At 35.4% G+C, this 26,911-nt stretch overlaps 2 pseudogenes; both read left to right on the forward strand.

Moving 5' to 3' along the window:
- Positions 1-9,715: 9,715 nt before the first annotated feature.
- On the forward strand, positions 9,716-21,501 carry LOC107620333 (uncharacterized; annotated as a pseudogene).
- A 17-nt stretch (positions 21,502-21,518) lies between these two features.
- LOC148579532 (uncharacterized) lies at positions 21,519-26,671 on the forward strand (annotated as a pseudogene).
- The last annotated feature ends 240 nt before the right edge of the window (positions 26,672-26,911 follow it).

Raw genomic sequence — 26,911 nt, forward strand, 5'->3', positions numbered from 1 at the left:
GCTTTCAGAATGGACCATCCTGGATATATTCTATGATGGTCTGTCTGAATTAGCTAAGATGTCATTGGATACTTCTGCAGGTGGATCTATTCACCTAAAGAAAACGCCTGCAGAAGCTCAAGAACTCATTGACATGGTTGCTAATAACCAGTTCATGTACACTTCTGAGAGGAATCCTGTGAGTAATGGGACGCCTCAGAAGAAGGGAGTTCTTGAAATTGATACTCTAAATGCAATATTGGCTCAGAACAAAATATTGACTCAGCAAGTCAATATGATTTCTCAGAGTCTGAATGGAATGCAAGCTGCATCCAACAGTACTCAAGAGGCAGTTTCTGAAGAAGAAGCTTATGATCTTGAGAACCCTGCAATAGCAGAGGTGAATTACATGGGTGAACCATATGGAAACGCCTATAATCCCTCATGGAGAAATCACCTAAATCTCTCATGGAAGGATCAACAAAAGCCTCAACAAGGCTTTAATAATGGTGGAAGAAACAGGTTTAGCAATAGCAAGTCTTTTCCATCATCCACTCAGCAACAGACAGAGAACTCTGAACAAAATACCTCTAATTTAGCAAACTTAGTCTCTGATCTATCTAAGGCCACTGTAAGTTTCATGAATGAAACAAGGTCTTCCATTAGAAATTTGGAAGCACAAGTGGGCCAGCTGAGTAAAAGAGTCACTGAAATCCCTCCTAGTACTCTCCCAAGCAATACAGAAGAAAATCCAAAAGGAGAGTGCAAGGCCATTGAAATGACCATCATGGCCGAATCCAAGGAAGAAGGGGAGGACGTGAATCCCAAGGAGGAAGACCTCCTGGGACGTTCAGTGATCAATAAGGAGTTTCCCTCTGAGGAACCAAAGGAATCTGAGACTCAACTAGAGACTATAGAGATTCCATTAAACCTCCTTATGCCATTCATGAGCTCTGATGAGTACTCCTCTTCTGAAGAGAATGAGGATGTTATTGAGGAGCAAGTTACCAAGTACCTTGGTGCAATCATGAAGCTGAATGCCAAATTATTTGGTATTGAGACTTGGGAAGATGAACCTCCCTTGTTAACCAATGAACTAAGTGATCTGGATCAACTGACATTGCCTCAGAAGAAACAGGATCTTGGAAAGTTCCTAATACCTTGTACCATAGGCACCATAATCTTTGAGAAGGCTCTATGTGACCTTGGATTAGGAATAAACCTCATGCCACTCTCTGTAATGGAGAAACTTGGAATCTTTGAGGTGCAAGCTGCTAAAATCTCATTAGAGATGGCAGACAACTCAAAAAAACAAGCTTATGGACAAGTAGAGGACGTGTTGGTAAAGGTTGAAGGCCTTTACATCCCTGCTGATTTCATAATCCTGGATACTGGGAAGGATGAGGATGAATCCATCATCCTTGGAAGACCCTTCCTAGCCACAGCAAGAGCTGTGATTGATGTTAACAGAGGTGAACTAGTCCTTCAATTGAATAAGGACTCCCTTAAGTTTAAAACTCAAGGACATCCTTCTATAAACATGGAAAAGAGGCACAGTAAGCTTCTCTCAAAACAGAGTCAACCAGAGCCCCCACAGTCAAACTCTAAGTTTGGTGTTGGGGAGTCTCAACAATGCTCTGAACATCTGTGAGGCTCCATGAGAGCCCACTGTCAAGCTATTGACATTAAAGAAGCGCTTGTTGGGAGGTAACCCAATTTATATTTATCTAATTTTATTTTTATTGTTATTTCATGTTTTATTAGGTTCATGATCATGTGGAGTCACAAAACAAATATAAAAATTAAAAACGGAATAAAAAACAGCAGAAGAAAAATCACACCATGGAAGAAGGGCTCACTGAAGTTTAAACGCCAGTAAGGAGCATCTGTCTGGCGTTCAACGCCAGAACAGAGCATGTTTCTGGCGTTGAACGCCAGAAACAAGCAGCATTCTGGTGTCCAGACGCCAGAAATGCACAGTGATGAAGAGCTGGCGCTGAACGCCAGAAACAAGCATCTGGCTGGCGTTCAACGCCAGAAATATGCTGCATCTGGGCGTTGAACGCCCAGAACAAGCATCAATTCGGCGTTTAAACGCCAAAATTGCATGCAAAGGCATTTTACATGCCTAATTGGTGCAGGGATGCAATTCCTTGACACCTCAGGATCTGTGGACCCCACAGGATCAACTCAGCATCTGTGGACCCCACAGGATCCCCACCTACCACCACTCATTCTCTTCCCTCTTCTCAATGTTCATTCTCTCTTCCCAATAAATACTCTTCCCCAAAACTCTTCACCAATCACCTCAATCTCTCTTCCCTATCACCACTTCACCACTCATATCATCCACTCTTCCCCATAAACCTACCTCATAAACTCCACCTACTTTCAAAATTCAAAATCAATTTTCCACCCAAAACCCACCCTTATGGCCGAACCTTACCCCCCTCCCTTCCCTATATAAAGCCCTCCATTCTTCTTCATTTTCACACAACACAACCCTCTCTTTCCCTTCTTAGCCGAAACACATCTCTCTCCTTCTTCTCCGTATCTTCTTCTTCTTCTTCTATTCTTTCTTCTTTTGCTCGAGGGCGAGCAATATTCTAAGTTTGGTGTGGTAAAAGCATAAGCTTTTTATTTTTCCATTACCATTGATGGCACCCAAGATCGGAGAATCCTCTAATAAAGGGAAAGGGAAGACAAAAGCTTCCACCTCCGAGTCATGGGAGATGGAAAGATTCATCTCCAAAGCCCATCAAGACCACTTCTATGATGTTGTGGCCAAGAAAAAGGTGATCCCCGAGGTCCCTTTCAAACTCAAGAGAAATGAGTATCCGGAGATCCGACATGAGATCCATAGAAGAGGTTGGGAAGTTCTAACAAACCCCATCCAATAAGTCGGAATTCTAATGGTTCAAGAGTTCTATGCCAATGCATGGATCACTAGGAACCATGATCAAAGTAAGAACCCGAACCCAAAGAATTATCTCACCATGGTTCGGGGGAAATACTTAGATTTTAGTCCGGAAAACATTTTTTCCATTACCATTGATGGCACCCAAGACTGGAGAATCCTCTAATAAAGGGAAAGAGAAGACAAAAGCTTCCACCTCCGAGTCATGGGAGATGGAAAGATTCATCTCCAAAGCCCATCAAGACCACTTCTATGATGTTGTGGCCAAGAAAAAGGTGATCCCCGAGGTCCCTTTCAAACTCAAGAGAAATGAGTATCCGGAGATCCGATATGAGATCCATAGAAGAGGTTGGGAAGTTCTAACAAACCCCATCCAACAAGTCGAAATTCTAATGGTTCAAGAGTTCTATGCCAATGCATCGATCACTAGGAACCATGATCAAAGTAAGAACCCGAACCCAAAGAATTATCTCACCATGGTTCGGGGGAAATACTTAGATTTTAGTCCGGAAAACGTGTGGTTGGCGTTTAATTTGCCCATGATGCAAGGAGATGCACGCCCCTACACTAGAAGGGTCAACTTTAATCAAAGGTTGGACCAAGTCCTCATGGACATATGTATGGAAGGAGCTCAATGGAAGATTGACTCCAAAGGCAAGCCGGTTCAACTAAGAAGACTGGACCTCAAGCCTGTGGCTAGAGGATGGTTAGAGTTCATCCAACGCTCCATCATCCCCACTAGCAACCGATCTGAAGTTACTGTGGATCGGGCCATCATGATTCATAGCATCATGATTGAAGAGGAAGTAGAAGTTCATGAAGTCATCTCCCTTGAACTCTACAAAATAGCCGAAAAGTCCTCCCCCATGGCAAGGCTGGCTTTCCCTCATCTTATTTGCCATCTATGTTACTCAGCTGGAGCTTTCATAGAAGGAGACATTCCCATTGAGGAAGAGAAGCCCATCACTAGGAAAAGGATGGAGCAAGCAAGAGAGCCCATTCATGGATCTCAAGAGACGCATGAAGCTCATCACCATGAGATCCCGGAGATGCCTCAAATGCATTTTCCTCCACAAAACTATTGGGAGCAAATCAACACCTCCCTAGGAGAATTAAGTTCCAACATGGGACAACTAAGGGTGGAACATCAAGAGCACTCCATCATCCTTCATGAAATTAGAGAAGATCAAAAAGCAATGAGGGAGGAGCAACAAAGACAAGGAAGAGACATAGAAGAGCTCAAGGACATTATTGGTTCCTCAAGAAGGAAACGCCACCATCACTAAGGTGGACTCATTCCTTGTTCTTACATTCTCTGTTTTTCATTTTCTTTATGTTAAGTGCTTATCTATGTTTGTGTCTTCATTACATGATCATTAGTAGTTAGTAACTATGTCTTAAAGTTATGAATGTCCTATGAATCCATCACCTCTCTTAAATGAAAAATGTTTTTAATTCAAAAGAACAAGAAGTACATGAGTTTCAAATTTATCCTTGAACTTAGTTTAATTATATTGATGTGGTGACAATGCTTCTTATTTTCTGAATGAATGCTTGAACAGTGCATATGTCTTTTGAAGTTGTTGTTTAAGAATGTTAAATATGTTGGCTCTTGAAAGAATGATGACAAGGAGACATGTTATTTGATAATCTGAAAAATCATAAAAATGATTCTTGAAGCAAGAAAAAGCAGCAAAGAACAAAGCTTGCAGAAAAAAAAAATAGCGAAAAAAAAAAGAGATAGCAAAAGCAAGCAGAAAAAGCCAAAAGCTCTTAAAACCAAGAGGCAAGAGCAAAAAGCCAGTAACCCTTAAAACCAAAAGGCAAGGGTAATAAAAAGGATCCCAAGGCTTTGAGCATCAGTGGATAGGAGGGCCTAAATGAATAAAATCCTGGTCTAAGCGGCTAAACCAAGCTGTCCCTAACCATGTGCTTGTGGCGTGAAGGTATCAAGTGAAAACTTGAGACTGAGCGGTTAAAGTCAAGGTCCAAAGCAAAAGAAGAGTGTGCTTAAGAACCCTGGACACCTCTAATTGGGACTTTAGCAAAGCTGAGTCACAATCTGAAAAGGTTCACCCAATTATGTGTCTGTGGCATTTATGTATCCGGTGGTAATACTGGAAAACAAAGTGCTTAGGGCCACGGCCAAGACTCATAAAATAGTTGTGTTCAAGAATTATCATACTGAACTAGGAGAATCAATAACACTATCTGAACTCTGAGTTCCTATAGATGCCAATCATTCTGAACCTCAATGGATAAAGTGAGATGCCAAAACTATTCAAGAGGTAAAAAGCTACAAGTCCCGCTCATCTGATTGGAGCTATGTTTCATTGATAGTTTAGAATTTATAGTATATTCTCTTCTTTTTATCCTATTTGATTTTTAGTTGCTTGGGGACAAGCAACAATTTAAGTTTGGTGTTGTGATGAGTGGATAATTTATACGCTTTTTGGCATTGTTTTTAGTATGTTTTTAGTAGGATCTAGTTACTTTTAGGGATGTTTTTATTAGTTTTTATGTTAAATTCACATTTCTGGAATTTACTATGAGTTTGTGTGTTTTTCTGTGATTTCAGGTATTTTCTGGCTAAAATTGAGGGACTTGAGCAAAAATCAGATTCAGAGGTTGAAGAAGGACTGCTGATGCTGTTGGATTCTGACCTCCCTGCACTCAAAGTGGATTTATGGAGAAGAAGAAGAAGCTTATGATCCTGAGAACCCTACAATAGCAGAGGTGAATTACATGGGTGAACCCTATGGAAACACCTATAATCCCTCATAGAGGAATCATCCAAATTTCTCATGGAAGGATCAACAAAAGCCTCAACAAGGCTTTAACAATGGTGGAAGAAACAAGTTTAGCAATAGCAAGTCTTTTCCATCATCCACTCAGCAAAAGACAGAGAGTCCTGAGCAAGATCCATCTAGCTTAGCAAATATAGTCTCTGATATATCTAAGGCCACTTTAAGTTTCATGAATGAAACAAGGTCCTCCATTAGAAATCTGGAGGCACAAGTGGGCCAGCTGAGTAAAAGGGTCACTGAAACCCCTCCTAGTACTCTCCCAAGCAATACAGAAGAGAATCCAAAAAGAGAGTGCAAGGTCATTGAATTAACCATCATGGCCGAACCTACAAGGGAGGGAGAGGACGTGAATCCCAGTGAGGAAGACCTCCTAGGATGTCCAGTGATCAACAAGGAGTTTCCCTCTGAGGAACCAAAGGAATCTGAGACTCATCTAGAGACCATAGAGATTCCATTGAACCTCCTTATGCCATTCATGAGCTCTAATGAGTATTCTTCTTCTGAAGAGAATGAAGATGTTACTGAAGACCAAGTTGCCAAGTACCTTGGTGCAATCATGAAGCTGAATGCCAAGATATTTGGTAATGAGACTTGGGAAGATGAACCTTCCTTGCTCATCAATGAACTAAGTGATCTGGATCAACTGAAATTGCCTCAAAAGAAACAGGATCCTGGAAAGTTTTTAATACCTTGTACCATAGGCACCATGACCTTTGAGAAGGCTCTATGTGACCTTGGGTCAGGGATAAACCTCATGCCACTCTCTCTAATGGAGAAACTGGGAATCTTTGAGGTGCAAGCTGCCAAAATCTCATTAGAGATGGCAGACAACTCAAGAAAACAGGCTTATGGATAAGTAGAGGACGTGCTAGTAAAGGTTGAAGGCCTTTACATCCCTGCTGATTTCATAATCCTGGATACTGGGAAGGATGAGGATGAATCCATCATCCTTGGAAGACCCTTCCTAGCCACAGCATGAGCTGTGATTGATGTGGACAGAGTAGAATTAATCCTTCAGCTGAATGAGGACAACCTTGTGTTTCAAACTCAAGGATCTCCTTCTGTAACCATGGAGAGGAAGCATGAAAAGCTTCTCTCACTGTAGATTCAACTAAAGCCCCCACAGTCAAACTCTAAGTTTGGTGTTGGGAGGCCACAACCAAACTCTAAGTTTGGTGTTGAACCCCCACATTCAAACTCTAAGTTTGGTGTTGGAAGGTTCCAACCTTGCTCTGATTATCTGTGAGGCTCCATGAGAGCTCACTGTCAAGCTATTGACATTAAAGAAGCGCTTGTTGGGAGGCAACCCAATGTTATTTAATTATATCTATTTTATTTTCCTTGTGTTATTTTGTGTTTCATTAGGTTGTTGATCATGTGGAGTCACAAAAACTACTGAAAAATCAAAAACAGAATGAAAAATAGCATTGAAAATAGCACACCCTGGAGGAGAGCAGTCTGGCATTTAAACGCCAGAAATAAGCATATGTCTGGCGTTTAACGCCAGAAACAGGCACCAAGCTGGCGTTTAACACCAGAAAGAAGCATCTGCCTGGTGTTAAACGCCAGAAACAAGCTACATTTAGGCATTTAACGCCAGAAACAGGTAGCAGTCTGGCGTTAAACGCCAGGATTGCACAGCAAGGGCGTTTTACACACCTAATTGGAGCAGGGATGTTAAGTCCTTGGCCCCACTGGATCTGTGGATCCCACAGGATCCCTACCACTTCTTTTCTCATCTTCACACCTTTTCATAACATTCTTCCTCAATTAACCTCCACCAATCACCTCCATTACTCCTCCAAAACCATCACACATCATAACCACCTAAAACCCCCTTGACCGAACCATTCACACACCTCCATCTCCTCCATTTTCTTCTTCTTCTACTCACTTCTTTCTTCTTTTGCTCGAGGACGAGCAAACCTTCTAAGTTTGGTGTGGTAAAATCATTGCTTTTTGTTTTTCCATAACCATCTATGGCACCTAAGGCAAGAGACATCCTCATTGAAGAAGACAAGCCCATCACTAAGAAAAGAATGGAGCAAACAAGAGATCATGGACCTCAACAAGAGCATGAGGAGATTCCTCACCATGAAATCCTTGAGATGCCTCAAGGGATGCACTTCCCTCCACAAAACTATTGGGAACAAATTAACACTTCCCTAGGAGAATTAAGTTCCAACATGGGACAACTAAGGGTGGAGCATCAAGAGCACTCCATCATCCTCCATGAAATTAGAGAAGATCAAAGAGCTATGAGGGAGGAGCAAGAAAGACAAGGAAGAGACATAGAGGAGCTCAAGAGCACCATTGGTTATTCAAGAAAAGGAAGACGCTACCCTCACTAAGGTGGACTCATTCCTTAATCTCCTTATTTATTTATTTTCCTGTTTTTCGATTTTTGAGCTTTATGTTTATTTATATTTGTGTCTTATTACATGATCATTAGTGTCTAAGTGTCTATGCCTTAAAGTTATGAATATGAATCCATCACCTCTCTTGAATGAAAAATGTTTTAATTACAAAAGAACAAGAAGTACATTGTTTCGAATTCATCCTTGAAACTAGTTTAATTATTTTGATGTGGTGGCAACACTTTTTGTTTTCTAAATGAATGCTTAAACAGTGCATATGTCTTTTGAAGTTGTTGTTTATGAATGTTAAATATGTTGGCTCTTGAAAGAATGATGAAAAGGAGACATGTTATTTGATAATCTGAAAAATCATAAAAATGATTCTTGAAGCAAGAAAAAGCAGTGAATACAAAAGCTTGCGAAAAAAAATGGCGAAAAAAGAGAAAGAAAAAGAAAAAGCAAGCAGAAAAAGCCAAAAGCTCTTTAAACCAAAAGGCAAGAGCAAAAAGCCAATAGCCCTTAAAAGGTGCATTGATCACGACGCCTACTGTACAAGGACCGGGTTGGAATTGTCCATTTGAGATCATGTGCGATACCTCCAATTATGCTGTAGGTGCCGCACTAGCACAGCATGTTGGTAATGTCCCTTACTCTATTGTTTATGCTTTGAAAACTCTAGATGCGGCCCAGTCTAACTATACTACTACTGAGAAGGAGTTACTAGCTATTTTTTTGTGCTTGATAAGTTTTGACCATACTTGCTAGGCTCTAAAGTAGTGGTGTATTTGGACCTTGCCACTCTAAAGTATCTCTTGAAAAAGAATGAGTCAAAACCTAGGATGATTAGATGGATCTTACTTTTGCAAGAGTGTGACTTGAAAATCAAGGATAGAAATGGATCCCAAAATCTAGTGGCAGATCATTTGAATCACCTTGAGCATTTAAACTTAGATCCCACTCCTATCAATGATTCATTTTCTTTAGATACTTTGCATGCAATCTCTCAAAGCACTCCTTGATTTTCCTCAATTGCTAACTATTTGGTCGCACACATCTTTCCTCCCAACTTTTCCAAACATCAAAAAGATAAGTTGAGGAGTGATGTAAAATATTATATTTGGGATGATCCACATTTGTGGAAATATGGAGCTGACCAAGTAATTACAAAATGTGAGCCAGAAACAGAATTCCAATCAATACTTCATTTTTGCCACTCATCTTATGGAGGCCATTTTGGCCCACAAAAAACTGTAAGAAAAGTATTAGATTGTGGATTCTAGTGGACGACTCTGTTTAGAGATGCAAACCAATTTTGTAAGTCTTGTCATGAATGCCAGAAATTCGGAAACACCTCTCAAAAGGATGAGATGCCTCAACAACCCATGATCTTTTGCAAAATTTTTTATGTATGGGGTATCGATTTCATGAGCCCATTTCTGAATTCTAATGGATTTTTTTTATATTCTGTTAGCTGTGGATTATGTATTGAAATGGGTGGAAACAATTCTAATCCGTTGTGATGACCCTAACACAATTGTATTCTTTCTGAGGAACAACATTATCTGTAGATTTGGGTCACCACGACCAATCGTGAGCGTCCAAGGAACTCATTTTTGTAATAGGAAGATAAATGTATTGATAAGGAAATATGGAGTATGCATAAGGTTTCCACTACTTACCATCCACAAACCAACGACCAAGCGAAAGTGTCTAATAGAGAGATCAAGCGGATCCTTGAAAAAGTGGTCAATCCACAAAGAAAAGATTGGAGCTTCAGATTAGGAGATGCTCTTTGGGCATACGGGACGACTTACAAGACTTCAATAGGGATGAGTCTGTTTCACGTTGTATATGGAAAAGCTTGTCATCTCCTAGTGGAGATTGAGCAAAAGGCGTATTGGGCGGTAAAACAATGCAACTTGGATTTGAAAGGCGCGGGTGTTGAGTGGAAACTTCAGTTGAAGGAATTGGAAAGTATTAGGCTAGAGGCCTATGAAAATGCGAGGTTTTACAAGGAAAAAGCTAGATCATTCCATGACCAGAATATCCGGAGAAAGAATTTTAAGATTGGTAATAATGTGCTAGTGTATAATTCAAGACTCTTATCTCTGAAATTATTTCAATACTGGACCTTGGACATATCATAGTTCTGAATCGAATCTCTTTAGAAAGAAGATCTTTTGTCTCATGGTAGCCTACTCCAGTTCCCTTACGAAACTTTCATTATTGGGTTAGCCATACACTTCACATGTTTCTAGCGATTCACATGGCATTATCAAATGATACAAGTCTTGGATAAGAATCTACAACGCACTAGAACGACCTTGTTGACGATCCTTTACTCCGACAGCATCTAGGGTTCCTCGAACAATGTGATATCTCACACCGGATAAATCCTTAACCCTTTCCCCTCTTACTAAGACTACAGAATGTTCTTGTAAATTATGGCCAATACCAGGTATATAAGCAGTAATTTCAAATCCAGAGGTTAAGCGTACTTTGGCAACTTTACGTAAGGCAGAGTTTGGTTTTTTGGGGGTGATAGTGGAAAAAATGACAGATAAGTCACTCTTACTGCCACTCTACAGAACCGTACATGAGATTTTCACCTCATATGGCTACTCGTTCAATTCTTTCCAAGTCAAAAAGCTGAGGTCTAGACGCGATGGATCCTTCAAGGTGGTGGATGTGAGGCCATATGGTATAGTTGAAGTGGCTCACCCTGTTAATAGAACAACATTCAAAGTCAATGGACATAGGGTGAAGCCTCACCATAAACAATCATTCAACAAAGAGGTGGAGGTGTTTCTCCTTGAGGATGCCCCAAGAGCTAATAAGTGAATTCATGTCCATCCAACTTAAGGACATTAAAGAAAAGTTCTAGGTGGGAGACACCCCATTATGGTAACATCCTTCTAACTCTTATTCTCTTTTAGCATTTGTGTATTGATTTTTGTTCTTCTTAGTTAGCTTAGTTTGGTAGAATTTTACTGTCAATCTTGTGTCTATATGATAAAATTGGTCTTGGACAACGCCAACTGCCTCTTACCCGGTCACATATATCTCAATCATAATATGTCATCATCATCTCAATCAAACTCATTCATCATCATCTCATAACCATTCTCATCATATCTCATTCATCACTTTCAACATCTCATCGAATTAATCATTCACTTCTCGAATCTCCTTTGGTACCAAAACTAGCCCCATCAACATCCTTACCCCTATTTCAAAACCTAAAACCTAGCCATTGGACCTTAAACAGAGTTTTCAAAGGTTTGGAAAACTTAAAAGAAGGGTTGATGGTTCAAAAATAGTGAATTTTCATCAAAACAGTAGTTTCGTAGTTTTACAGACTTGACGAGAAGGTCAAACAGTGAAAAACAGGATTTTAGTATAAAACAGGATACTGTGCGCACGCATTGATGCACGCACCACCAAATTTTCTTAAAGTGTGCATACGCTCTACACCATGCATACGCACGCAACAAAGAGACCTTTCCAACCTATGCGTACATATCATAGTGCGTGTACGCACACTTGCAAAATCCTCAGGGTATGCGTATGCACGTACACTAGAATTTCAGATTTTTTGGAACTTAGCCAAATTCAGTTTTCTGTACCCAACTTTCGACATTTATAACTTCCTCTACTAAAATGTTTTAAAGCTTTTAAAATTATCTTTAATTTGAAATAAATTTCATTTAAATCCAAAAACCGAGGCTCAAGTTATAGTCCACCGAAGTTGGTTAAAAATCAAGTTTTACCAAAAATCACTAAACCTTTATATTTCCAAAACCTTAATTCTTATACCATTATTTTACATCCAAAACAACTCCAATTCTAACAAAATCACATTCACCTATTTTCCAAATACTTCTCATCATCAATACATACAATCCCATCATCTCAACACCTAAATTCATCAACCAAAGCCACAGTTCCTACTCATAATCACCACCAACATCAACATCAAATATCAACAATTCATGATACATGTACATACCACCTCTAAGCAATCTAACCAACCATTTCATATTCAAAATCAATACCAAATACCTCTAACCACTTCCTCATGTCACTCAATCTTTCCATCACATATCAACATACAAACCCTTTCTGTTATTCACCAATCCCATGCATAATTTTCCACCAAACTCAACATTTATATCAACAATTCCCAATCATCATCAACTCATTATATTAATAATTCAATTTCACAATACTACCACCAATGTCATACACACATATACAAATACTCATTTACTAACCACATTACTCAATCAACTCATACCGTTCAACCTATATTACGGATTGTTAGCCTAAGTTTTCACGCAACATTATATATTAACTACGAGAAACTAAAACCATACATTAGCTGATTCCTCCCTAAGCTCAAAACATCGAACGTCAAGCTTCCAAGACTCCAAATCGATTCCAACAAGCTCCAATTTGCCAATTCAATACCAAATTCAACATAATTCAATCTATTTTCATTAAAGTCACCAAATTAATAACTAGGGTTCACATAATTGGACAAACCACAAGGATTTAGAGTTTTCTTACCTTACCCATAGATTAATGGGACAAAACCCAACAATTATCCACTGCTAGAGTATCTCCTTAAACCATCAAAATCACAAAATCTCTCAATACCAAAATCCAAATGCGCGAAAATGCAAAGAAGGAAGAACTGGGTATAGAATTTATAGTTCCTTATCACAATGTTTAGTTATACTTGAAGAAGACTCCGAGACAAATGTGTGGCCGTTAATAGCTCATCAATCGGAGCTCCAGAATGAAAGTTACGTGGAATTGAAGTTAAGGAAGGAATGAAGGCTAGGGTTCTACATTTTCCCTCTTCTCCTCAGCGTGATTTCAATGAATGAATGGGAAAGAAGACCGAATGTGGCTTCTTATATGTTAGTCGTTGGGTCCAGTTTGAACCTGGTCCAATCGGTTCGGGCCGTTGGTCTAACTTTGGGCCAAAACCTTTAAAATTAGTATCGAAATTTGTGTTTTAATTATTTTTACTCTTCTAGCTTATCAAATTTAATTTTCTAATCTCTTTAAATAATAATAAATTTATTAGCTAATTATTCACTAATTACTCAAAGTTTACAAGAGCTTCCAGTTCTCCACCCTCCAATGTTTAGGCACCAATCATAGTTGGAACCCTAATTCTTCATCCCCTCTAAATAGAACCAATCATTCCATTCATCGATTTGGAAATTTTGTGATTTCTTCGAAATGCCTTTATCAGTTTTTCTATTTTCAATGTTTGGAATTTAATAAATATCTCTGTAATAATTCACCCACATCATCAAATCCTTAATTACATTAACTTTAGTGTTAGAGTATTTTTATCGTCATTAATTAAAGGAATTGTTGTCGTTGCAAAGGTTAAATTATGCTTCAGCTTTGATCAAACTTTGCACGTGTCCATTTTGGGTGGGCTACTTCACCTTGGCCATCTTAGCCACCAAAAAAGAAACCACTATAGACCACACCATATATATATATATATATATATATATATATATATATAGAGAGAGAGAGAGAGAGAGATAGAGAGATAGAGAGAGAGGGGGAATTATTTGAAAGGGTAAAGTATATTTTTTTACTGTACGTTTTCGCAGTCTATTAAAATTATCTCTAATATTTAATTTGATCAATTATGTCCCTAACGTCTAAAATAAATTTTAATTTTTTTCTTACTATTAATATTTTTTAACAGTCAACAATGAGTCAAATTATTCTCTTTTTTTAATTTTAACCTCATTCATAATCATAATCTAACTCCAACCTAACTTTTACTCGTACTCCTATCATTTAATCGTTATAAATAATATTAATCTATAATTTTATTACTATTATTTTTATTAAATCAAATAATTTAAAAATAATAATTTATATAATTAAGATAGTTGAGATAATTAATAACGTAAAGCTCACGACAATTAACATATTTTATTTTGAGTCTCCTAGGCATTGTATGTGGTGTTTTTGATGAAAAAAGAAGATCTTTTTCTCTGAGTTTTAATTTGAAGAAGGAATTTTGAAAAAGAGAGTGTTGGTGCCTTTGGCTTTCAAAGAGTGAGAATGTAGGAGAAAAATTTTTGTTGAAAGAAATGTGAGAGAGGAAACGGGTGAGACACGGTCCGTTGCATGGGAGAGAGATGACCTTGGTATACAAATTAGATCATCTGATTTGCATACCAAAATCGGATCATCCAATTATTTCACTGTCAACTCAAATCATTCGATTTGCTTTATGCAGTCATCACAATGGTGTTAAGCACCATACTCTCCAATAACGCTGTAATACATTATTCTTACATGTATTTTAAAATTAGAAAGTGGAAATACAACCAATTTCTATATTCACACCATCTGACCTTTTTACTGAAATTTTCACATTATTAGCTTTTATGAATTATGTTATTGGACTATGGCACCTACAACCACATGCGCCAAAACACTACGCAAAAATAATAAAATTAGAAGTATGACATAATATATTTGTACTTTATGATTAAATATAATTTTAAATTAATAAAAATAATAAATAAGATTTTGAATTAATTAAATTTATTTAAATATTAATAAAAATATCACTATTTTGTATTAGAATAATTATGGTTAGTTTTAATTATTTTTTAATATTTAAAAATAAAAAAATTTAAGTTAACCATTATTTTTTAAAAACATCAAAAAGTAAAAATTTAATATTTTTATTTACAAATTAAAAAATAATTATGAAAATGAGTTAGTATTATTAACATTTTCTTGTTATATTATTTATCATACACAATAGAGAAAAGCACAAATAAGTCCTTGAAGTTTTGATCTATGAACATTTAAGTTTTCGAGAATTTAAAAATACATTTAAATCACTGACCTTTTCAAAATATGAACATATCGATCCCTCATGTTCACTTGGGTCTGTTAGGTCCAACAAAAAAATCAAATGTGACTCCCTTTGTACGGACCTGGTTGATACGGATGGACACGTGGAAGAATTTTTAAAATGGGACAAATTAAATTTAGGGATCGATGTGTCCAGATTTTGAAAAAGTAAGGAATTTAAATATATTTTTAAATCATTAAAGACTTAAATATCTGCGAACTAAAAAATTAGGGATTGATTTGTCATTTTCTCACAATATTATATATTTAATTTCCAATTTTCTACTCTATTTTGTCAGAAACTCCACCCAAAACCACCGGGATTGCTCTTCACAGTTTCGGATATGAAAACTTTGCTCACGTGGCATAATACTCCAGGTCATCGATTTAATCTATTCTCTTTTTTCCCTCCTCATTCATTGGGTCCCTTTACCATGATGAAAAGTTAAAAAACTATCTTTAAACAGATTTCTAATTTTTAAAATCTAAATCAGCTTCCAAAACTCATTTTGAACCAAAACAGAAAGGGAAATAAAAAGTGTAACACCCTACCACACAGAGCTTTACGCTTAAGTCGTAAAATAGAGGTGGTGAGGTATTACTACATCTAAGAATAAAATATACATACATAATATAATTGAAGGATTATAATATTCGAAGAGCCTTGAAGAAAGGTTTAAGCAAAAACCACGAAAAGAAAAGTGCATTACACTCGTAAATGTAAAACCGAAGAAAAGATAAGGGTAAGACGTGAGTATATATAAAGAGTTGAGTACCAAAATACAGAATATCAAGCTCTGGATGCAACCTGCGAAACTAAGGCTGGTCGGAGTATAAATACATATATAAACATAAGTATATATCTCAAGATAACCCAACATGCATAAAGAAAACACCTAGTTCTCCAAAAACCTCTAAGAGGATTAAACATTACACACACACACACACACACACACACACACACACACACACACACACACACACACACACACACACACACACACACACACACACACACACACACACACACACACACACACACACACACACACAGAGGAGACTCTATGAATAGAAAATACATAACAGATAACCCCAAAATATAACTTTCCAACTTCGCTTGCTGGAGAAACCTCCAAATGCTCACCGAGGCACATCTCGACCTGCATCTGAAAATAACAACATAGATATAGAATGAGAATCGGAGGTTCTCAGCATGGTAATGGTGCCCACATACATAATATATAAGGTCCCGGGAAAGCCAGAGGCGATCCTAGAACTCCGATACTCAGCTTTAAATCTTAAAGTTTATAAATGGAAAATCATAAACAGGGTAGGTTACCTAAGGTTCTTATTTCTAATTCCTTTCTAACTTAAGCCCTAATTTCCGCCTTCCTCTAAAATTCCGGTGCACGGACAAGCAATACAGACAAAGCAAACATAAGTAAGATACAGATACAGCAGACGGCAAATATAGCAGGTAAGCATAATAATCACATAGGCAAGCCCAATTAATGCACAATCAAACAAAACACACATATGCATATGATGTATGTCAGCCCTGTGGCTGATGAGTCTCATCTGTCGGTTATATAGCCAACCCGACATGTCCGGTAGCTAATCCGGACATCGTCCTCTTGAAAACTGGTGAGCGGTACAGTACCATGATCCTCACCTGGTGGGCGGTAAACCACCTCGATCCCCACCATCTGCGGGTGGTAAATCACCTCGATCCCCACATACGTTTTCAATTAGAAAACAACACATACGTGGGCGGTAAATAACCACGATCCCGTAAGCATATTCATTTAAAAACTGGTGGGCGATAAATAACCACAATCCCCACAAAACAATTCCATATCAAATTCATCCTCATCATCATTCAATTCATTCAACAATTATCATCATCATACCTCCCATTTCATTCATCAATAATTCACACTCACCATCATTCTCTTCTTAACTAAATAAAACTCAAAACATAATACTTTTCTTGACAAATTGAAACTCCAACATAATAATTTTCTTAATAAATCAAGTTACAAAACATAATGCATTTCTTTTTTAATAAACTAAAGTCAAATAATATAATTCTTTTACCCATACTTGTCTAAATAATACTTCAAACCAGATCTCCAATTTTCATAAAAATTTCGACAGCATCTCCTTTAAAATTCAGATTTTGCCACCCTTCCGGGTCCCAACCAGACCACCTTTCAAATCATTTCCAATAAGCCAAACCAATTCCAATATCAAAATCATTTCCAACTCTCAATTCATTCATTATTCAACAAACACACATATACATATATATACATAACTCAATCAATCCTCAATCTTTCATTATCAATACTCACATTCATCAATAATCATTCATCAACAACTTTAATTAACACAATTCTTACAACCAACTTCACAAAATCATCATTCATCAACTCATTCGCAATATAATTCCACATTTCCATCAAGGTTACTAGCATTAACATATTTCTACATTTCCAACCTATCCTATGGTCATCTAGCCTATGTTTTCACAAAACATTATATACTATCTATGAGAAACCAAAACCATACCTTGATCAATTCCTCCCTAAGCTTGGAACACCTCAAAAACCTCTCATTTCACAAGCTCCAAGCCTCCAAACGTCAATTCCTCAAACCTAATTACTCGGATTTCGTTCCAATATGCCCAATTAAACTCCAAATCAACCATAACACAATCTATTTCACACAATATCACTTTAATCATCAAAGGGTTTACTAATTCAATGATTCACAAGAGTTTAACAGTTTTTTACCTTACCCACAGATCTATTGGACAAAACCTAGTGATTATCCGCTGCTAGAGTTCTCCTAAACCATCAAAATCATTCAATTCCTCAATACCCAAACCCTAAAATCACGAAATTAAGGAGAGGGAGATCTGGGGGAGAAATGATAATTTCTTACCACTTTGTTTAGATAGAATCGAAGAGAATTCTGAGACGAACACGTGGCCACTGACGGCTCGTCAATCAGAGCTCCGGATCGAAAATTACGTGAAATTAAAATTGGAACGAGGGTTATGGTGTTTTCACGTTAATCCCTCTCTCCCTCAACGTATCTTCAGAAATAAAAATGGAGATGGCTCGTTACAGAGGGTTTATAGGTTGGGCTTCGGTTTGGTTTGGGCCTGGTCTAACCAGTTTGACCCGTTGGCCCAGTTTTGGGCCAAAATCTTTAAAATTAGTATCAAATTTTGTTTTTTAATATTTCTACTCCTATAAATTATAAAAATTAATTTTTCTAGTTTCTTTGAATAATAATCAATTTATTGGCTAATTATTTATTAATTTTACGGGGTTTACAAAAAGGAGCAAAAAGCAAAGCAGTTTTTGGATTAAATAAAGGTGTTTGCTTCGGTACAATAATAAATTCATACATATCGATACGTTTAAAATATGGACAAATAACAATAAGCCATGTGAAATTTATTTTTCATATTAGTATCTAATTTTTTTAAAATATATATTATATCACCACTTTTACTAAAACACCCTTATAATTTAATAAAAATAAAAAATATTTTTTATTTAGTTTTTTTTTATAAGATTTAAATACCTTTTCTTTATGTTAGACGAAAATTACCTTTTAAATTAATCAAATTATTTAATTTTACCATGTCAAAATTTAATAATTTAAAAAATAAAAACGAAAACATATTTAATTATTTATCTATACTAAAAGAGATTATTTCAATCTTATTGACATCCTCCATGAACTCTAATCAATCATTCATACCAAGAAAAATAAACAAATCTAAAAATAACAAAAAATATCACCTGTTCTTTGTTATCCTGGGTTTCTCACCCAACTCCCTCTCTTCTCTTCAAACTCGTCTCTTCTCTCTGGGAAGAAGACGAAGAAGCTTCCTCCACGGTGCCCGGTCAAGGTCACTGCAGCATTCGCGCGCGCGTCACCTAGCCGAGTAGAACGTCGTCACGTCAGAGAGCGTCACCGTCTTCCTCGCCGTCTTTCTTGTTCTTTATCACCGTCGTCAGCCTCTCCCTTTCGGTAACATCGTCTTTGTGATTTCTGTGATTTTAATTATTATAGCATTGTCGTGATTTTTGTAATTTAGTTTGATTTCTGTGATTTTATATTAGTTGTTGTTAATTTTGACAAAATGAAAAACTTAAGCATCAATTTGAGGGATTGTTGCTGGAGCTTCTGGGGGTGCTATTTTGCCTAGAATTGGGGCCTCATTAGGGGAAGTTTGCCGTGATTATCTTAATGGGCAATGTATAAAAGTCGATTGTAAGTGGAATCACCCACCTCATAATTTGCTAATGCCTGCATTAGCTGCAATGATCTCAATGGGAACACTTAGCCAAGCTCCTATGGCTCCGTCTGCTGCTATAATGGCTGTTACATAGGCAATGGTCATTGTCCAAGCACTTCAAGCCCATGCAACTCAGGTGCAAGCTCAGTCAGTAAAAGATTCCACTGGTATATTGTGGCATGTTAATTTTGTTTATTGTTGTGTTTGGTATTACAGAGCTCTTATACAAGAAGTGTTATCTGTTAGTAACTTTTTGTCATGTTCAGTAGTTACATTTTTTTATGTTGTTCTTGTTTTCTATTTAAGTATTTCTTGCTTTATTCTTATCATCTATGGTAACTTAATCAGGCTCACCTAAAAAAGCTGGTAAGGATGATGCATTGAAGAAACTCTCCAAGTTTGCAATCTGAGTCCACTTCTCACTGTTGAATAGCTAAAACAACTCTTTGGCTTCTGTGGCACAGTTGTTGAATGCACAATTGCTTATTTAAAGCATTTTGCTTATATAGAATATTCAAAACCTAAAGAGGCAATTGCTGCTCTGGCATTAAATAACATAAATGTCGGTGGCCGGCCTTTGAATGTTGAGATGGCAAAATCTCTTTCACAAAAATCATCTGTTGTGAATTCTTCCCTTGCTTTATCATCTCTTCCGTTGATGATGCAGGAAGCTGTGGCAATGCAACAGATGCAATTTCAGCAAGCTCTGCTTATGCAACAAACCATGACTGCACAGCAGGCTGCCAATAAAGCCGCCACCATGAAGTCTACAACAGAGTTAGCAGCAACCCGAGCTGCTGAAATAAGTAAGAAACTAAAAGTTAATGGACCTGAAATTGAAGAGAAAGAAACAAAATGGAAATCCAGGTCTGTTTACTTTGCCAATTTTTCCTTGTGTAATAGTTCTACTGGTGCTTCTTGACTATTCATTTTCAATATTTTTATTGTTGCAACTAATTCATTTTAGGGTGTCCTACATAAGTATCATGAACCCATTAGAGTAATGCTTGAAATAGATTTATAACTTTGGTAACGGTGCCTGAGGTTTCTATCATTTTGATGTTTTAGGGGAAAAAAATCATAATCTTGTCCCCATTTTAAAAGTTCCCATTCAATGGTATATGTTTTACTATATTTAATAGTTTTGGGTTTAGGGTGAGTGCAATGTATCCTTTGCTATTTTTTATATATATTACACAATTGCCTTTATATTATAGAAGCTTGCAGTTTTATGTGTCATAGCTGTGAGGTTGAGTAGTATATCTCTTTATTGTTGATCTGTCTTTAAAATATATGGCTGAATGGTTGTGGAACAAGGAAAGTTTAAATTGTGGTGACAAAATCTTATTTGTATATTATTTCTTTTTTTCCATCATTTTCATATGCTAACAAAGGTCTTTAATTCATTAATTCAATTTCTATTTTCAGGCCTCCTTCTCCTCCACCTGCAATATCTCTATCAAAGTCAAGATCTCCTGTTAGTTATCAAAGAAGGAGGAGGTCTCCTTCCCACTCTCTTGCTCGCTATAATAGGGGTCGTCAGTCCAGATCACCAGTTAGGTCCCATCATTATTCAAGCTATGAAAGGGATCGAAGGTCCTATAGAGACATCAGAGAACACAATAATAGAAGCAGAAGAAGGGATTTAGATAGATACCTTGATCGGCATTCATCTGCTTCAAGACGAAATAAGAGTAGGAGCGTGAGAAAGTAGATCCAGGCATAATAAGCAGTCAAGATCGAAATCTGTGGATGATAAGCAATGCTTGCCTAACAAATCAGATGAAAGCAAGCATAGAAGGTCATGGCCTAGTGATAAAAGGCGTTCCAGATCAAGATCAACAGAAAGTAAGAATGAAATTGATGAAAGAGAGGATGAAAAAAAAACATCAAAACTGATAGGTCAAAGCATCATCACACTAAAAAAAATAAGTCAAGATCTGTTGAAGGGAAGCATCGCACTAAAGATAAATCGGGTGATAGTAAAGATAAAAAAAATCAGAGCATCGCAATAGAAGAGGTTCTAGGTCAATATCATTAGAGGTTGAGCATAACAATGGAGGTAGCTCATCACATAAAGAATTGGATGAAAGCAATTTTGAACAGAGAAAACTCAGGTCTAAGTCCCCTGAAGGAAAGCGTCACACTGGTGATAAATATGGAAGCAGATATGAAACATCAGAGAATGACTTTCTACTTCAGAGACAATGATTGCGCATTTGATAGATATGGAGGTTCGCCAAGATATTTAACTATGAAGGATAAATGCATACTATCTCCACCTTCTATTGCAATTAAAAATATTAGATGCTCAAATTCAGTTATGTAATCCATTTTTAGATCACTATGTCATCATGCTTGATTGCTGATGTCATGAATCATAACCTTTACGTTATTCATGCCATAACTTAAATATACCCGACTAAAAGTAATTTATGTCTTAATTGATATTGAAGGCAAAAGTTGGAATGAAAATTATAGTAGTTTCACTCGTGATGTTACTTCTAAATTTTAACTTTGGTTATTTCATGTATCTCTGATTTTTGTTGAAAACAGTTCCTGTTTTTCATAATCTTTGATATTTTTCACTAAACAGAATGAGTCAATTATTTATTCATTCTTAATGAAGTAGTTTGGGTGTAAAGTGAAGCCTTTATTTATTCAGATATGTCTCCTTTCATATTTTAAATTGATGGGATTCATAAATTTCATCTCTATTAGAATGAGGTTTACCCTTTGCTAGTAACTTACAATATTATTCGAAATATGAGGACTTGCCTAACTTACAATAGAGTAGTGGTTCAAGGAATAGAAATGCTAGAGTAAAAATTAAGTTTCATTTAAATTCAAATATAATTGAACTAAAGACAAAAACATAAATTTTCAAAAAGAGTCCATAGAAAATATAGTGCATAATAATTTTTTAAGTAAAAGAGATGAAACTATCAACTCTTAATATAAACCAAATATGACTATATGACAATTAGGAATTTTTAATTTTTGTTTGAATCTTTTTGTTTATATTTATTGTAATTCATGGAAGCAGAGTCAATGACATTATGCAGCATCAAGTTGTGGGGCCTTAGAATCAAATCCAACGCAAGTCGCATCCTTATACCATCATTAACCTAAAAATATAAATATTTTAGGTTATCAACAAAATCATAAACATTAGTAAATGAGGCACCATTTTTTAAAGCAAAAAAAAATTACATTTATTGTATAACTATACGTCTTCCTGTAGTTTGTCATCCACGTTGCCACCCATACCCCCACAATCATTACTGTGTTAAATAAAACGCGATTAGCTTATGCAGATAAACAGTTCAAAGAGGAAAATACAAATACAGATATTCCTTACGAATTAGGAGCTTGTTCTCCTATTTCTAGCGTGTCCATAAATGCAAAATCAAGTATCCGTGGCCTAAATGGAGTGTTGTATTTATAGAACCAGTCATACTTAAGCATATCTTCCAGATATTTTGCCTATTCATATAGAAAAAATTAAATAAATGATGATATTTAAAACCATTAAAAAAATGTCATAAAAATGAAGATGGGAAAAGTTAATTTGCCAGCTTTACAATACTCGATTTCTTTCCCTATTTATTTGAAAAAATTGGTAAGGAGTCTAGCAAAATTGTTGGATGATTGCACAAATAAAACACAACCAAATACCAATGCGTGTTGTTCTTGTTGACAGGTAAAAAAATCTAGTACCAACTTTCACATATTAGAATATTACAAGATACAAAAAATTTAAAGTAAAAAGTACAAATCAGATCATAAAGATAAAGGCCATCAAACAATAAAAAAATTAAAAAATACAATAAATTGTATACCTTTTTTAGACTTTCATCAACTTTTTTTATGAATTCTTTTTTATAATATTTCAACAAAACTTCAATTTTGGTATCACATTCTAGTATGAATTGCTAAATTTAATAGTTAGGGACTAAATCAGTGACACCAATTATATAATAAGATAAAATAAATAAAAACGATAACAAGCCTGAAAAAGGTCAAATAGAAAGACCTAATTATACATTAGAGTACTTAGGAGACCTAAAAAATACATAATTAACAAGGTCAAATACTAGCTAAATTTAGATAATTATATATGCCAATTTATAATACTATTATTAATATAGAGTAAATAGTCATTTTTGACCCCTCATTTCACCTCCCTCATTCTTTCTTTTCCAATATCTTTTTTGGAATTAGTTTTAATAGAGAAATAATCCCACTGAAATCTCCATTCATGTTTGTCACCCCGTCCTACTACTACTAAATAATCATTACTAGATTCATCATAGTCAAGATCACCTCATAAAGGTAGGGAGACAGCAGAATGTCTTCTGACTCGTCCTATCTCCATAACAAAGGAAGTTTTTGGATGTGAACTTGTAGTTTCCGCAACGAATACCCAAATACTTGTTCCTAGACTGGATTATTTCGAATGAAATAAGGTATGACAATGCCAAAATAAATTATAATAGCAGTTCAAATTTCAATTCTTAGATGTCTTTTCAAAGTGTATGGCATTGTATATTCTCCTCCTCAGATTTATTTATGAAATCTAACATTATTATTATTATTATTATTATTATTATTATTATTATTATTATTATTATTCACTACATAGAGTACTAAATACCCAAACTCAAATATGTTGTATATATTAGAGTACTTAAAAAATATCTAATTATAAACTTATTTGAGTTTGGATATTTGATACTTTATGTAGTGAGTAAAAATGTATAATAATAATAATAATAATAATAATAATGTCAGATTTCATAAACAAATCTGGAAAGAGAAATGCATAATGTCATACACTTTGAAAAGGCATTTAAGAACTGAAATTTGAACTGTTATTATACTTTGTTTTCGTATAATCATACCTTGTTTCAATCAAAATAACCGAACAATATTTGGGCATTCATTGTAGGATATTATGTTAGAAAATTATTTAATTTTTTAATTTGTTTGAAATATATATATTAATTATAATCACAAATTAAGTTATTTCAAATTAAATGACTTATATAATGGTGATCTCATTTATTGTTATAAATGTTAAATTAAATAAGTCATAATTACTTTTGATTTGGAATTAAATGAGGATAAAACCAGATATTATCTTTTGGACTTTAGAAATATTATCTTTTGGACTTTAGATATTATTTTTATTTAGATTTTAGGGTTTAATAGGTGCTATGCTCAAATATAAATAGTGCCTTCAGAGTTTCGATTCCCAACATACCAAAACCGCCTCAGCAACTCTTTCTCCATTAGAGAAGTTGCAATTCAGTCGCCCTATTAGGGATACAGAGAAGGTTTTGGTTGAGGAAGACTGAGACTACTCTTCCATTAATTTCTGATGTCTAATTTTTAATTTCTATAAATAAAGGTATGCTTTCACATTATGATATATTTTTAGTGATTCAATATAAATAATCTGAATTAATAAAATAATTTATTTCAACAAGTGGTATTAGAACCATCCATAATTTAATCATAAAAATATTCAATTTTATTATTCTTTTATTTAGAATATGTTAATATTTTCATAGTTTACATTAATATTATAGCACCGCAAAGTTATATATATTATGGATAAACACAATATTCTTTTACGGTCCTGTCAATTATTGTTGCACATATATAATATATAATTCTCCTTTTGACGTCGTGGATGTCGTTTGGGTTGTAGTGCTTTTATATATGTACTGACATGGCCATTTATATATATATATATTTTGCGTGCTTATAATGTAAGCTAAGCATGTTTTAGTTATTTTATATATATATATAAAATGATGCTCATAAATTGATGATTTATATACGATCTCCACCTTTTGTTAAATCAATAGAGTATTATTGAATTATATTGATTCCTTTTAATTAGTGTGTGCACCATTAATTTAGTATACAGTGAATTGATTATCCTTTTAGGATATAAAGATTATTATGTATATATCACTTATGTGAATATTAATCTATCCAAAGGAAGATTTATATTTGGCCAAGTTATGTATATACATTGATAATATTTGAGTAACAGAAAATAATGTTCATTGTTTATGCAAATAGTAATCGGCCCAAAGAAAGTTTATTGTTTGGCCAAATAATAAGCATTATACACTTTTTTTTATTTTCTATTAATTATGTGATAAATAATCAGCCCAAAGGAAGGTTATTATTTAGCCAATTATTCGAAAATATATGCGATAATAAATAGGTTGTGAAGTTTAAGTTTCCATGTGCGCATTCAGTCGGTAAACAAAAAAGGCTTAATGTGTGACAGAAATTTTGACAATATTTGATTACTACAATGAGAGTATCACTTAAAGTTATTTTTTCCTATCCAAAAATTAAAAATTAATGTTGTTCTAGATATCTCAATATGAATTTTTTTTCATTATTTAACTAATGTTTGCTTCCTTTTTTTTGTTCTAATCCAGAAACTATGGCTTCAGCTACCAATGTTTCTGCACAAATTAGCAATATTCCTATGCTGAATGGTTCAAATGTTAAGGTTTAGAAGGATACTGTGGAGATTGTCATCAGTTGTATGGATCTGGATATAGCTTTTTGAGAGAAGAAACCCGCTTCCATTCTAGAAAATCTCAATGAGGTTAAAATAGAGAAGTGGGAGAGATCCAATCAAATGAGAATTATGATCATGAAACGCTCAATTCCTTAGGCATTTTGGGGCTCAATTACTAAGGATAAAGATGCCAAACAGTTCCTGAAAGATGTTGAAAATTTTTTTGTTAAGAATGAAAAGGCAGAGACAAGTAGCCTTTTGAGCAAACTTGTCTCCATGAGGTATAAAGGTAAAGGAAACATAAGGGAGTACATTATGGAAATATGTCATCTTGCTTCTAAATTGAAAGCACTAAAGTTAGAGTTGTCTGAAGATTTACTCGTGCATTTCATTTTGATCTCCCTTCCTGCACACTTTGGACAATTCAAAGTGAGTTATAACACTTTGAAGGACATTTGGTCCCTAAATGAGCTTATGTCTTACTGTGTGCAAGAAGAAGAGAGGTTATAGCAAGATAAGACTGAAAGTGCTCACATAGTTTCATCTTCTCGGTACAAAAGAAAGCGTGATACTATTGTGGATGCACCTTCTCAGCAGAAAAAGGCTAAGAAACAGGATCAAGTTTCAACCTGTTTCTTCTGTAAGAAAGTGGGATACATGAAGAAGAATTGTATCAAATATGCCATTTGGCGTGTAAAGAAGGGTATGATTCTTACTTTTGTTTGTTCTGAGACTAGTTTAAGTTATGCACCTATTGATACTTGGTGGATAGATTCTGCTGCTACTACTCATGTAAGTGTTACTATGCAAGATTGCCTGTGGAGTTAACCACCAAGTGATGCTGAAAGATACATCTATGTGGCAGGCGGCAATATAGTTGCAATCGAAGCTATTGGAACCTTTAGATTATGTTCCACGAGTGGATTTTACTTAGATTTATTTGAGACATCTTATGTACCGTCATTTAGATGGAATTTAGTTTTTGTTTCTCGTTTGGCTAAATCAGGTTATTTTTGTTCGTTCAAAAATAATAAAATCAGACTCTTTTATAATTCGAATAATATTTGC

The sequence above is a fragment of the Arachis ipaensis genome, chromosome B10, assembly GCF_059453495.1.
Source record: "Arachis ipaensis isolate K30076 ecotype BB chromosome B10, ASM5945349v1, whole genome shotgun sequence".
Lineage (NCBI taxonomy): Eukaryota > Viridiplantae > Streptophyta > Magnoliopsida > Fabales > Fabaceae > Arachis > Arachis ipaensis.